Source organism: Centruroides vittatus, unplaced genomic scaffold (genome assembly GCF_030686945.1).
Source record: "Centruroides vittatus isolate TY-2023 unplaced genomic scaffold, ASM3068694v2 contig_749, whole genome shotgun sequence".
NCBI classification, from domain to species: Eukaryota; Metazoa; Arthropoda; class Arachnida; order Scorpiones; family Buthidae; genus Centruroides; species Centruroides vittatus.
The window spans coordinates 1493725-1509307 of record NW_027122485.1 but is presented as its reverse complement, the minus strand read 5'-3'; the positions used below and the strand labels follow the sequence as shown (position 1 = coordinate 1509307).

At 28.1% G+C, this 15583-nt stretch overlaps 1 protein-coding gene across 3 annotated transcripts in view; it reads right to left on the bottom strand.

Moving 5' to 3' along the window:
• Positions 1-14844, bottom strand: part of LOC136981257 (USP6 N-terminal-like protein) — a 49709-nt gene extending 34865 nt beyond the window's left edge. For 2 of the 3 annotated variants that reach the window (XM_067277546.1, XM_067277544.1), the window contains exon 1: positions 14755-14844. The gene's annotated coding sequence lies outside the window, so the exon portion shown is untranslated. Of the gene's footprint in view, positions 1-14309; positions 14610-14754 lie in introns of those variants that run through there. The other variant, XM_067277545.1, reaches the window with a different exon arrangement.
• Between the last annotated feature and the right edge of the window lie 739 nt (positions 14845-15583).

Below are 15583 nucleotides of genomic sequence, written 5' to 3'. Positions count from 1 at the left end.
GTATGTAAATATACAAAATAAAGTTTTGCTTTTATATCCTAATTGATTTATAGAAAACCATCATTAAGTGAGATTTCCTTGAGAGGTTTTAAATTACAAATTAATTATTTTGAATTATATCAGATAGTGAAAATTGCAAAGAAACACTAATAATGTAAAACTGTAAGTGAATTAATGACAATTTTTATATATAGTACATAAATTATACACTGTAAATTAAGTTTAATTTTGATGTATATATATTTATAAGAAAAGCCAACTGAAGAGATACCAGCAGGTCCAAAATGCATTTTGGCATAGGTATACATCTAAGCAAATATAAACTGATATATACTAATATAAATTAGGCTGTTAATGTACGACATGTCTGTTATATAAAAATCGTTATTACTACTTAGTTATAATTTTAAAACATTGAATAGAATTAGTAATAATTAAACAGACAATGTTAAATATTTTCCAGAGTTAACATATTAGTCTGAGAAATATGATCCTAGGATCATATTTCTCAGAGTATATTTAAACTGTAGACTGCAATACCAAAGGTGAAGAAAACACACAGGACACAAAAATAGAATTTTATGTAATTACTATAAAAATGAGGCATAATAAAGCAGGAGTTTTCAATATGTATTGTATTCTCAGAATGGTTACAAAATATAGCTAAAAATTAGTTTACAAAACTAAAAAATATAATAATTCCATTTATACAATGAGAGATTGATTTATTCCTTATAATTTTTTCTCAATAATCAAACTGAAATTAAATTATCATAAAAATAAATTTTTATTAATTATACTAAAAATTATTTATATGATAATCTTTATGGTTTAAAATGAGAACTATATACAGGGTGGGCCAACGAAAACGAAATGGCAGAGTTAACAGATAACATATTATCAGCCTTAATTTTATGATCAATTTTTTTTCTTTGTATGATTTCCAAAATGTCCCCCTCGAGAATAAAATCGACCTGTCTGAGCAATTTGCTTAAATACAAATCCAACTATCCAAAAACTGCCGTTTCGTTTTCATTGGCCCACCCTGTATATTTATATAGAGAGACTGTCTCTGTTTGTTTTTTTAATTCAGTCAAGAATCTAATTTGTCTCTAATAATTTATACTTTATAACAAACAATTATTTATTTTGACTTTGTCACAATGTCAAGCTACAATACTTCATTACAATGCTCTCAATTTTAGTAGTGTCTTGCCCTTGTAAATCATACTTTTCCTGTTAACAATGGCGTCAAGACACTACAATACTAATTTGAGATGGAGAGCATATATTTTAAATTAAATAAATTAAAAAATATGATTAAAATTTCAACCCAGCATTGTGATGATGTCACAATAAATAATTGCTTGTCTGATTTAATTTTGTTCAAATTCAGTGAATGCTGGCACCATAGTGTAAACAAGTAGAAATAAAATTACTTTTCTAGAAGACAAAGTTTTGCTTATAAGAAAAGTAACTTTATTTCTAACAATTAAATTCAGTTTGTCACTAAAAATTCCAGCAAAAAATAAGAGACATCTTAGATTATATTTTAAAATCGTAAGGAAATTTAATAAACACTGTACAGTACATATAACCAATGTCTAGCAAGAAGAAATTACAAGAAAGCAAACGTTTTCAACTGTTCAACATGTTTAAAGAGCATCGTCAGGCTAACTTAATAGTTAGCCTAACGATGCCCTTTATTAACTTATTCCCAGTTTTGAGTAGCTGAATTCATTAAAAAATTGAAAAATGAATATGTATTACACATTTTAACATAAATATACGTACCAAATAGAATATAAAAAGTTCTTAAAAAACAAATACAGTATATATATTTGCCTGTAGTCATGTTTATTTCTTTTCTTTATAGCAAACAAATGCCTAAAATAATTACCCTAAAACTGTGGTTATAGGCTGCAGCCTATACAAGCTTATATTCATAAAATTCATTTTATGCAGTTTATGCACAAGAGCAACTAATATATGAAAAATCTGATTACTGATAAAAACTGTAACTATAGTATTTAAAAAAACATGCAGTAAAATATACCAGTAATAATAATTTTAAAGCATTTGTGAAAATTGGCAAAAATAACAAACAGAATGGCTTACAATTAACTCTAGTACATAGCACAGTGAGATTTATATAAAATTAATAATGCAGTTCCTTTCCTATCAGTTTTTATTCTTAAGTTGTACCTATTAACTTCACTATAGATTGTGCCTATATTCAACAGCAACTTATCCACAAAAATGTCAATATTCCTTCACAACTTTCACTTTTGCAGCTTATATACAAGGACCATTTGTAATCAAAGTTTTAAGGTCATTTGAATTAGTAAGAATGCACTGTATTTTGCGTTGATTTATGCAGTCACTTCAGCATTAAAAGAAAAAAATTTTAATGATAAGCTTATTACATTCTTCATTTTGTAGATATTCAAAGATTGAATGTATGATCTTTAAAACATCAAATCATCTAACATAACAGATATTCTTGGCTTCTATAATTTAAGGATGAATTATTTACTAAATTCAGAAAAGAATATATATTACCAATATAAACTGAAATAAATGCAATCTTAATTAAAATTCTTGTTTATATTTTGAAACCATTTTGGTTTAGTAACTGTAACTTTGTTCTGTTCTTCTGACAGTTAACAATGTTTAAGTTATTTTGATAGCTTTTATTGCAAGTAATAAAAATTAAGAAAAATAAGAGATGTTTCCAGTAAACAGATTACCCATTTTACTTAAAATGAGAATCAAGTTACTATTGCAATTTGTGTTATTTTTCTTAAGTAAAGAATTAATATGGAAATTTTTAGAAATATAATATTTTTCATGATATCAATCATTACTAGTTTTTATTATTATAAATATATTGATTTTACAATAGCTTAAATTTAACCAAGAATACTATAAAATAATATAATAAATTATTTTTTGTTGCCTTAAAATTTGCTACCATTAGCAACTTTTAAAAACTGTTTAATTGTAAAATAATTTATTAAATAATTGTTTCATTTCTTAATTAATATTGTAGATAAATAAAACCACCACCTGAACTATGATATATTTCACTTTAAATAAACTTTCTTGATAAATATAAAATATGTAAATTATATTTGTTTTCAATTTATGAAGAGTGGAAAAGACAAGCAAAATAATAAAGTTATAAAATAAACAGAATAAGTTGTGTTTTATTGATTTGTTTCAATCAAAACAAAGGATGCAATAAATTATAAAATTCAATAATATGTATTGTGTATATGTGTACATGTACAGTTCTCTCGTGTTTATCTGCAAATATCAGTTAATAAAACTGACAAAATGATTAAAATATTTTAATATATTAACAAAAATTCCAAAATAGATTTATTGAAATTTTTTACAGCAAAAATCAATACTTAAAGTGAAAATCGATTAAAGATACAGATATTTTTAAACTATGTAGGTAACATTTGTCAAACTGACTGATACTATATTAAATCTAATCATTTTTAAAAAATGTGAAATAAATTTTTTTACTAGTATATTTTTATTGTAATAAAAATCATTCACAGAATCACAAATCTAGCAAGAAAAGAAAGTTCTTTCTTATTTTACATTTAATATTCTATTTTTTTGTCAGTTTCCAAATGTTCTTTTTAACCTAAACACGATTGCTCAAAGTAATTCAAAACATTTGTTTGCTATTAAATTCTTTGTTTTCTTGTTGGATTTTTGGTTCTGTGATTGATTTTTATTGACTTCTGTTACTGTGTTCAATATTTTTATTGTATTAAATATGTATAGTTTCTTTAGGTTTACTTAGTATCAGCATCTCAATTACTGGAGAACTGTGATCTATAGTAACAGTTGAAATGATGGACCTAGCACTGTTATATTTTATTGTGCTAGAGGAAGTTATATTAAATTCATATAATTAATTAGTTGAATGAAAAAACTGACTTATACCTGTATTGTTCATTCAGAGTAAATGGCAAATTTAAAATATTTTGTACTAGAGGGAGATATTAGGTGCCATCTCTTAATAAATTTAACACAGTAGAGCATCGTTTATCCGAATCAATTGGGGACTGGGGTTGTTCGGATAACTGATTTTTTCAGAAAACTGATTATGTACGAAAAAATATATTAACCTATCCGATGTTGAAATTTTTCTCTGTTGCGTGTCGCTTCATGTTGAATTTTTGTCGATTTTAAGCCTAATGAAAATTTTTATAATAATAATCAAGGCTATTGTATCGTTAAAAATTATTTCTTTATTTTGTACAAACAAAATAAATATATTGAAAAATATAAAAACAAAAAAATTATACTTTAGGAAGTTAATCTAGTATCAAAAATGTTCAATTGTAAACTGGACTGACTGGAAAGCTTTCAGTTAACCGGCTTTCGGATAAACGATGCTCTACTGTAATTATAATTTTTAATTAAATTATTAATTATTTAGTATTAATTAAATTTATAATTATTAAATTTATTAAGAGATGGTGCCTAACATCTCCCTCTAGTACCAAATTGTTTCATAATTTATTAGTATTATAACCATCTTCTAGCCCGATGACATACAGCATTGGTTGGCTTGTAGTTTTATAATGTATCAGGTTTTACTGATGTTGTTTGTCTTATATATTTTAAATATTTAGAAAAGTTTAATATATATGAAATCAAGTAAATTAATTCATTTCAATTCTATTTTAAAATGAGCAATTATTTATTGTGACATCACCACAATGCAAGGATGCAATTTTTAATTTATTTAAAATATATGCTCTCCACCTCCAAATTAGTAGTGGATTGTCCCTGTACATCATACTTTTCCTTTAACAATAGAGTCATGCCTGTCAACTGTCTAACACCTTTCAGGGAAAAATTTTTGAACTGAAATAACACGACTCTTAGTTTGCACCAAAGTTTGTATATAGTCAATTGGGGCCTCCTGACCTTAAGGTTTCTGTCTTTCATATATCTAACTCTGTTCTCGAGATTAAGGACAAACAGACAGATAACAATGGGAATTTATATGTCTACAATTTTTTCAAATTGCAGCCCAATAAGAAATTTTTGAATTTAACTGAAGAATTACTTGTTTGGCATTATTAATTTCCAATAAATGTCAATTCAATCAAAAATGAAACAAAATTAAATCTTTGTATTAAATCTTTATTTAACCTTTAAAAATATAAGAAATAGCTATTAGAAACAAATTCTTCATTATGATTTAATTTAAAAAAAATATATATAAAAATAAACAAATGATTGAATTCCAAAATTTTTTTTTATAAAAGTTAATATTAGATAAATACATAAATAAATATAAATTTAGTACGTGTAACAATTACACTTTATCAATATACAGAATTAACAAAGATATCAAAACAAGTAAAACAGTGAAGCCATTTTTGGGATGAGACTGTCTTGGAGAATGCAAGCAACGCATGCACAAATCTCACACTCACACTGGTTTGTAGAAACAGTCTCAGCATTTCATATTTTCTTTTGACCCAGTTCTCAGTCCCCTGACTACATACAAGTCTGGTTTATTTTATGTGCACATGATTTGGGCACCAAATACTCTGTGCCAAATTGCAACTCTTCCTGACATGTACTCGTTCATACCTCTAAGGTGTGCAGCCGTCGACAGCAGCACAATTATTTAATTTAAAAACAAAAATTATTAGTGACTAATAATCTAATTATACCAAAACTAATATACTGTACTGTGCATCTCATTTAAATTAAATATAATTTAAATAAAAGTAAAATAAAAAAGAACTAAATATTTTCTGATTTTATTCTTATCAAAAAAATATCAAACATTTCTATAAATTAACTAGTCACTGATATGTGGTGCTGGAGCTATGTAAATCATAGTTACAAATGTTTGATATGTGCTCCATTCACAAAAGCATACTTTCCAATGCTGATGGCAATGAGTCCACTTTAATTACAAGAACATGTCAATGAACTCTGTCTTTTAGATCTGACATAAATGCACATCTTTCATGATAGACCTGGTCTTTCAAAAAATCTCAGCCAGAATACATGGTAAAATCAAGTGAACAAGGAAGGGAGGCCAAGCTGTTGGGAAGTAATGACTGAACACATGTTCATCCATGAAAGTCTGCCTCAACACACATTGAACAAAGTGAGGGATATGGGATGGTACACCAACTTTCATGAATATGGTATCTTAATAAGCTTTGTTGAGGCTCTGGGATCAAAAAGTTGTTAGCATGTTAAGATATCTTTCTCCAATGATGGAACAGGTTCAGACCACAGTTGCATAACTCCAATGCCATTTATTGGTGACTTTTAGTACAAAAAATTTTTCTTTAATAAATGGCGAGCGCATCATCTGAAGTATTTGTTGTCCAAATGTTTCATTTTGAGCAGTAAAACTCTCTCCAGAGCCTTCTGAGTTGGGGAAGTTTACTTTTTGGACAACCCTGTATATCAATATATCAATGTGTAATATCCTCTATAAGCTGAACCCTACATGCCTACAAAGTCTCTCTGATCACTCAAAAAAAATTTTTTTTTTTCAGTTACATCTGATCTTTATTTTTTCTTTTTAAAAACACGAAAGTTTTTATGATCCATAGAATTATCTGGGGATTGTGAAAGTTTGGCTTATAGAGGATATTACACATTAATATTTCAGTTCTCCATAATTAAGTTTACAATATATCAATATTCAACATATGCATCAAATATTTTTTCATTAAATTTTTTCTTTAATCATTTGAAATCTATGATTGCATTAACATTACAGTATTAATCTACTTGTATAACAATATTTGCAAATTTAAAAATGAAGTTCTGTTTTTAAGAAAAATGTAACAATAACTAATAACAGTGTTTAGTTATATTAATTAATTATTTTACTTTTATAAGTATACACATTTATATTGTAGCATTTATAGTATTTCCCAAATTTTTTATATATCAGTCTAACACTTTCTTATTTCCTAAAATGTGATGTTTACCAAAGAAGCCTTTTTTCATTTGAGAGGAAATGCACAATGCAAACAAACAGCCACATACAGAGCACACAACAATCCACAAATAATAGTGAGGTTGAGGCCGAAGTTTTAAATGCAAAAACGTGTATGTCGAATGTTCAGCACCACTTTCCTGAAAGCCTAGAAGTTTGACAATGGAGTTTGGAAAATCAGTGGAATCATGCTCGACATTCCAAACGCCATTTCACTTCTCTAAGTTTTGCCTACATAATTTTTAAGTATCTTATATATGCAAAAATAAAGATTGTGGCCTAATTTAGGAATATATCTATCTGGCCAGCATAAAATTGTGTATTCAAACGCTGCTCCAAGTTGATCTTTTCTTCTATCATTTATAAATTTAGTTAATTAAAAAATAGATTTCTAAGAATCCGAACTTTAACAAAAATCAATCGTCAATCTCGTCATACTTGTTCAATGATTGTTGTCATCAATTGCCTGAGAAAATCTCTACTTACACTTTCTCTAAAGCAAAAATGATGCATTCCCATGATCTGCTGACCTCTTAGCCAGGCAATATCAAGATGATATCAGTATCACAATTGATGGCCAAAGAGTCAGTTGTCGCCCATTCCTCCAAGAGAAAAGTCATTGCAAATATCTCAAATTTTTCTTGTGTCAGTGCCCAATCCTACCTAATCAGATATCTCACCTACTCACCCTCAGACATCACCTACCTTTGTGCCTTTAAAGAAAGCCTATCGGAGATTCAGAACTTTCCTAACGATCCTAACAAGACTGTCACCTAGTCACAAGACCCTAATCAAAGAGCATCACCTTGTAGACATCTCATACTACAGGTATTCACCGACTTGCAAACCACTGTAAATTCTCTTTCTCGAAAACTGTGAATTTAGGCCTATCTAGACCTATTTTAGCCCGATTTATTATACTCACTATCGATAAGTTGTATACAATGTATTTTCTTTCCTTTACAAATAAACAGTTGTTTCATTAACCTAGTCTCTGAGTGAGTCACTTCCTGCTCACCAACACGTGGTCTCCATCCCAAACCCAATTGTTCACACTCACAGCACGTATGTTCAAATACCGAATCAACCTGCCGTCTCGGCTCCATGTCAATCGGAACACAGTGGTGTCAGTCCAGATGAGGCACTAACAAGGTGCCAACCCTCCGTCACAGATTAATTAATTATTAAAATTTTGTAATGATGAATCTGACTACTTTCAGACCAAATATCAAAATACCTGTATTTCTTAATTTATAATTAACCAGGAAAATATCTGATAATATTTGGTTATTTCAATTTCAATTTCAATTCTACATTGCATTGAATTTTATAGAGTTATGGAAACTAGAATATTTTAGTTTGTGTTTCACATTATTTTAATTTATGCTTACAATTTATAAAAACAAATGACTGTAAATATATTGCTAATCTCCCATTAGAAATTAATAATATATCTGAACAAACCAAAAGTAATTTTCTATGCAACAACATAGCAAATGCAAAAGTAATTTCCTGCATTAAATGAAGTAATTGCATTTACTATGGCAGAAAGAATTTAATCATACTTCTCTAATGGTTTTGGTTCTTGGTTATCTATCTTCAAGGTAATCAATTAGAGTATCTATTTTAAACAATATTTAATAAGTTAAAATTATTTCTATTATGAAAATCTGAGAAATAAAGACAACTTGCCACAAGCTTAAAAATTGGCAATATGAGAAACTTTGTTCTGAATAAAACAAATATAATTTTACAGCATTTCATATGGTTAAAAATAATTCATGTTGGTGTAGTGAAAATATGCGCACTAAGCAAGTCTTTCATACAGAGCATGCACATGTTTTTGTTTATCCAAAAATGCAATCTATAGATAATAACATATGTAATTTTTTCAAATTAAAATTTAAAACAGACAATTCTTTTAAAAACTTATTTTAATGAATTTCCATGATATTGACAGCATTCCTTAAAATAATTAAATAATTTCACTTCTGAACATAATTAAGGAAGTATGATACCTAATAATACTATATAGAAAATTAAACTTTTTTTATCTGCATGCTAGAAGTCAAATGAAACTGAGATAAGATCATTGAGGTAATTTTTAAAATTATTAAAATCAAAAAGTAAATGTATTAAACATTATTAATAAATCATAATAAATTTTTTTGATTTTTTAACAAAAGTTAAACAAAACTACTAACATATGTTAAAAAGTCATAAAATGTTTTTTTTTTACTTAAAAGGTTTAAAATAAAATAAAATCCTATGACTTCTGTATTCATATCATTAATATGAGAACATGAACATCTACAAACCCAGATATAAAACAGCAATCATTTGGCTTCAATATGAGAAAATAAAAACTTTGCATGTTAATAATTTTTGTTAATCAATTACATTGATGTTAAGATACACAGGAAGCTACATCTCTATCACTACATCTCCCAATGCTTGTGTATGGTTGCATCTAGCTTTATATATATTGATGTTATATTACCTACATAAAAAAAGAGAAATTATCAAACTACAAAACTAGCTATGCTATAAATTTTTTTCTATTTTATGCTTTAAAATTCTCTCTGTTAAAAAATAATAAAAATATACTGCTAGGATTGTAAACTATTTCTATTTCTTTAAATTCACTAAAGCAATAAAAACCCAAATAAATATTGAAAAAATTATTGATTATTAAAAAAATGAGACTAAATTATAATTTCAAAAGTTAAACCAAAACAATTATACAGTATATAATTATGAATGGAAAATATGAACATGATTATTATCAATATATAGATCTAAGCATTAAATCACTATACATGAATCACTTAAATAAAAAAGTGTGCAATATTAGACAACACATAGATCATTTATTGTGATTTATGATCTACTTCTTTCTTTCAAATAAAATATACATATAGAGGAGAATTGTTCTCAACAAATTTGAAAGTTACTGGTACATAGTTTTCTCTTTTCTCAGCATTTTTAAAGATTTTCATATTATCACATAAGTACTTTATTTAATTAATCTAATACCAATATATATGTCAAAGACATTGTATATTGTATGTATTTTATTACGAATGACAAGCAAACAAGAAAGACGGTCTTAGATCAATTGGGAACAAACCAATATTATATATATTATTATATATATATATATATATGATGTTGAATGTTGATATATGTATAAGAATTTTAACTCAAATATCATTTTAAAAGGCAGGTATGATAAATTGCATCTTTAAATTTGATAATGTTAATGGCCATCACATTGGTGGATAAATCATAGTCAACTCATCAATGGAAAGAGTTACTTTTACAATTAAATCAAATTATTGAGAGGTGCTATAATTTCTAAGCCAAAATGAAGAAACAATTGACTAATCACCTAGAACAGGGGTGGCCAACTTTTTTGCACATAAGATCTACTTTTTATCGTAAAAATGTGTCGCGATCGACTTGTTATCATAGGCATAGTCTAAGTGGGGAGGGGAAAGTGTGAAATACATACTATGTTCATACACTGTTTCAGTATGAAGTGTACTCACTGCTTATGAGTCGAGTCATAACTGCATGCATACAGTTGCGTTCAGTTACAAATATAATACATTAAGTCAAGACATCGCTAGCGATTGACCAAAATTGGCTTGGCGATCAACCGGTCGATCGCAATCGACTTGTTGGCCACCCCTGACCTAGAATATACAGAAGATATACAGAAGAATATACAGGCCATAAGATATGAATTTTCTCAGGAAAAGAAACCAGGTGGTTCTTTGAAATTTGTGAGATTCTACAAAGATTTGTACACTTGTAAAATAGTAAGGCTCATGATGGTTTTGCCACACAGCATTTTAGGGCTTCCCCTACACTGCTGTGTAGCAAAAGAAAAAATATTCAGTATGATAAGAAAAAGTGAGAGAGATAGGAAATGTATCACAACCAGAAAAATCATTACCCTTAATAATTGCAGAGAAAGTTAATAAACTGAGTGGTAGCAACTGTCACAAAAGAAATTACAGTAGAGTCCCGTACAATGCGCAAATAAAACAAGCAACAACCCTTGAATTTTGTCAGAGGTATACGTTTTTTTTTTCAACTTATAGGCCAAGGTTTAAACTTTCATAAATCGTGTGATAATGCAGGTTTCAATAATGCAATTTCCTATAATGTGTAATGAATCCCCGCGTAGTACGGGGCTCTACTGTATAACAAAACAAAACATTGCACAAAGGCATATAACAGGAGGCCCTCATCATGTAATATCAAGACTTATAATACATCAAGATAGAACACAATAAATCTGAGTATATATTAATGATGTGTCCTGTAAAATATTTGACATTTTTTAAATTGTGACATTAAAGAGTATAAAGCTATTGCTATACTCTTGACAGTGTTTATGGAAATAGCTTTGCATATCATATGCAGAGATAAAATTAAATTTTTGTTTATTAAAGTTATTTAATATAAGCATGTAAGGAGTCAAAGTCCAATCATTATTTTATGTTTTGGGCATTATTTTTAGTTATAGTTGAATTTTTTTCAAAGTCCTTTTTTGTTTTTAAGGACAGAAACTCCTAAACCCTTAATGGGCTAAAATTCAAAAAGAAAAAGGCAAAAGATACTAATTTGCATTAGTGACTGATCCCATGATGAAAACAAATGTAAATAGGGCAGTGCAGAGATACACGGAGAACCAAACAAAAGACGATATATCCATCCAGCAGTGTGGTGTAGCTCCCGACAATGACTGTCATAGAAATGTCTCTGATAAGTGACCAGTGTAGGAAATGTATACTTTGAGTATTCTTTTTTTTGGGGTGGAGATTTGAATTAATCATTGAATTGATTTGATCTAATTTAATTGTATACATCATGACTAACCCTGTGGAGGTCATATCCTTTTGAAGGATGTTACCTCCCCCAATATATTAATTGTATATAATCAAAGAATTTCTTTAATTGTTTATTTTGTTGTTTGACTTTTGAATATTTGAAATATATACTAAATCTTGTTATAATTAATCATTGTTGTTGTTTTATACTACTGATCAATTTAATAAATATTTATTGTGGATTTTTATTTGTAAGTGTTTTGGATTATTATATTTTGTTCCCATAAAGTCCAGGTCTGATACTTAAATTGAACTCTAACTTGTGTAACCCCGCCTTTTGCGTCACATGATATGTTACAAGCAATGTGCAATGCTAATAAAGAATTTTTTCATTTTTAATACTGTCAATGTTTTTATTCAAAACGTTTTTCTATCAACGTCCCAGTTATTCCCCATTCTAAAAGTTGGCAAGTTTGCTGGTATATTGCAAGTTCAATAATCTGACCATTTATTAGCTGAGCACATCCAATATCTGACATTGGTGCTAAAGTTACTCAATACATTCATAAGACTAGGAGTCTTGAATATCTGTTGAGGCAAAGGAGAGCAATTGAAAGTGAAATATTCTCACATTAAAAAGGCTACAAGAAGTTCAACAAAAAACCAAGATCTGTACACTTCAACATAAAGAAATTACTGTGGTGACCTATAAACTGTAAACTACTAGACAACACATAAGAAAATCACTAGGAGGGGCAAGGAATAAGCATAACTATACATTTTACAATATGCTTAATGCAAAAGACCCATTGGATGCTCCCAGTGTACAGGTATACCTCGCCTTACGTTGGTAATTGTTCCAGGAGAGGCGACGTAAATCAAAAAATGACATAAGTCGAATTTACTTGTGTGGTTATGACGCAAATCGAAACTACAGTGGAAAACACCAATAATGAACACTTAAAGACTGCTAAATAAGACGACAACACAGAAACACGTGTTTTCCTGTTTCGTTCTCTAGGATTTATGATGGTTATATTAACATTTACTGTAAATGTACATATTTTAATACGATTTTATGTGATTTAACGCTTTTCTAGTGATATTACGACTTCAATATTTGTGGCGGATGGATGTAAAGTCGAATAAAATGACTTAAACTTGACTTTTATTTTTCCATATACTTTTTTGACAAATGACGTATAATCGAGAATGACATAACTCAAGGTATACCTGTATATAAAGTACCATTCACATTAGGAATAAAAACAGGATTAGTAAGTTCATAGAACATGTGTCACATAACCTGCCCATTAAAATCAATGAATCAAGAAACAATGCTGTAAACAGGCAGTGCAATAAATGCACAAGCACAGGTCTGAGGATGAAAGGAGAACCTGAAATGTTGAATAAAAAAAATCATCAGTATTATATTTTCATTTTAAAATTTAAAATTTGTGACCACAGAAAGCCAATTCTTCAACAAAGCAAAACTCTTCAGTACTGCCAAAAACCAAAATATGAGAAAAATTGTTTAAAAAGTTAGTAATTTATAGACATGCTAAGACCACTTCTGAATAAATCATAAAAATGCCCAATGTCTAACATCGACACGGAAATACATTATACAAATTATGCCGCAAATACCGATCAACTCGTCAATATATTCAATTAATTTTTATGTTTATTCTTACTTCTATTGATTATTATTTCTAATAAAATTTTCAACATTTCATTACATGTACAGTACATAAATTTAAAATTTAAACATTCCATGTTATGTTCCAATATTGTTTCATACATATCCTGATGATGGCTGCTAGAACAGCAGGAAATTTTTAAGAAAATAAATAATTTTACTGGTAAAGGCTTATTTAGATTTTTTTTTTTTTTTTTTTTTTTTTTTTTTGTATATTTGGATACCATAAGACAAAAAGCAATCAGTTATTTAGTTATTTTGTGACAGATACTGACATCTGTATACAGTTAAATAACTGTACTGTACATCAAAAATAAATACAAATGGGAACTTTATTATATTACAAATTACAGAATTTTATCACTAGCTGTACTGTATATGCGCATATAGTACACATTTCCAGTATTTATTACATATTTGGCATTTCCAACAATATGATCACAGTGCAATTGTATGTGTCAACTTAACAAGATTGCCGTGTACATCAAGTATGTCGTATATATCGAATGTACTATATTTTAACAAGTTATTTTACATATCAATTATAAATATTACAAATAACTTTATAACATATTAGGTATTAATACAACAAAAATAGAAACAAATTATAAAATACTTTTAAATTTAAAAAAATAAATAAGTAAACCTTTAATTTACTCCATCAAAAACTCAAAACACAAATGTTTATACCGATTACACTAGAAAAAGATAATAAATGATGATGATGATGATAAAACAGCTAAAATCCTAAATTTACCCTTTTTGTATTAATAACTCTAAATGATTAAGAAATATTCATTAAATTTTTTGTGTCTGTCTGTATCTTTATCGAGTGAAACTTATATTTATGCTCACGGTTTAGAATTTATTTCGATAACCTGCACGAAAGTCCATTCATAAATTACTACTTCCTACTTTCGTAGTACTTCCTGTCTTTATTGATTCTTTCAACGATACGTAATTATTCGATCAATTAACGAAATCCAAACGATTTTCTGACATTTTATAAATTTAACATATAAATCGTCAAATATATTTCTTTTCTGCACTTTATATTAAACATATATTTTTAAATGTTATAAAATATAATGAATGAAATAGTTTATCTGTAATCTTTAAAACGGCAAATACACCTAAACTAGTATACGATATATTATAATTCGTTTGTTTTTCTGCAAAGAAAATAAACTGAAAAGACACACCTACAATCGCTCGCTCTTCTGTTGATCTGCTGCTTTCTACTATTATTGACAGATGACGTCAAAGATACATTTGGATATAAAAGTAGCCCAAAATTCTCCACATTTTAATACGAAATAAATAATTTTTAAAATTATAAAAATTTCATAAGTTATTTAATTAATGATATTATAAACTATATTTGCTTTGTAAAATAATATTACGGGTAACATACGTTGAGATTTACATATGAAAAAAAATCTCTTTCGTGACTAATCTGTATCTAATAATTTCTTGACAAACGTAAAGAACGCAAATAAAATTTAATAGGACTTGTCGATTACTGTATCGAATTTTTTTAGTAACTAGTAAAGAGATTAGTGTATCAAGACAACTAATTATATCTTTTGGAAAAGACGGGCGCGCCCGTACATTGGGATACTTCAGGCATGTGCCCTTTTTCCTCTGGGTTGCCCTTTTAATATTCTTTAAGGGGACCCCAAATTTCAGAATCAACAATCAAGATAAATTCGTGATTTCTAGCCTCTTTCGCAAATATAAAAGAAACTAATGAACAATATTTGTTCAGTGTCCCTTATAACTATTTTTATATACTGTAGTTATTTATTCGTCGTATGTTGATCAAAACCACATTCCTTATTGTCAGAAATAAAGCAAATAAACGAATCTTCCATGTACAGACATGTTAATCGGGTACACTGAAATATACAGCTACAGATAATACAAAGAAAGGCCGAATGCCAGGAGACAACATGCCACATAGACGTAGCGAACCAAAAAGAAGTTTGACCTATGACCAAAAGAATGCAAAGCACGCCAACATGTAGCGCA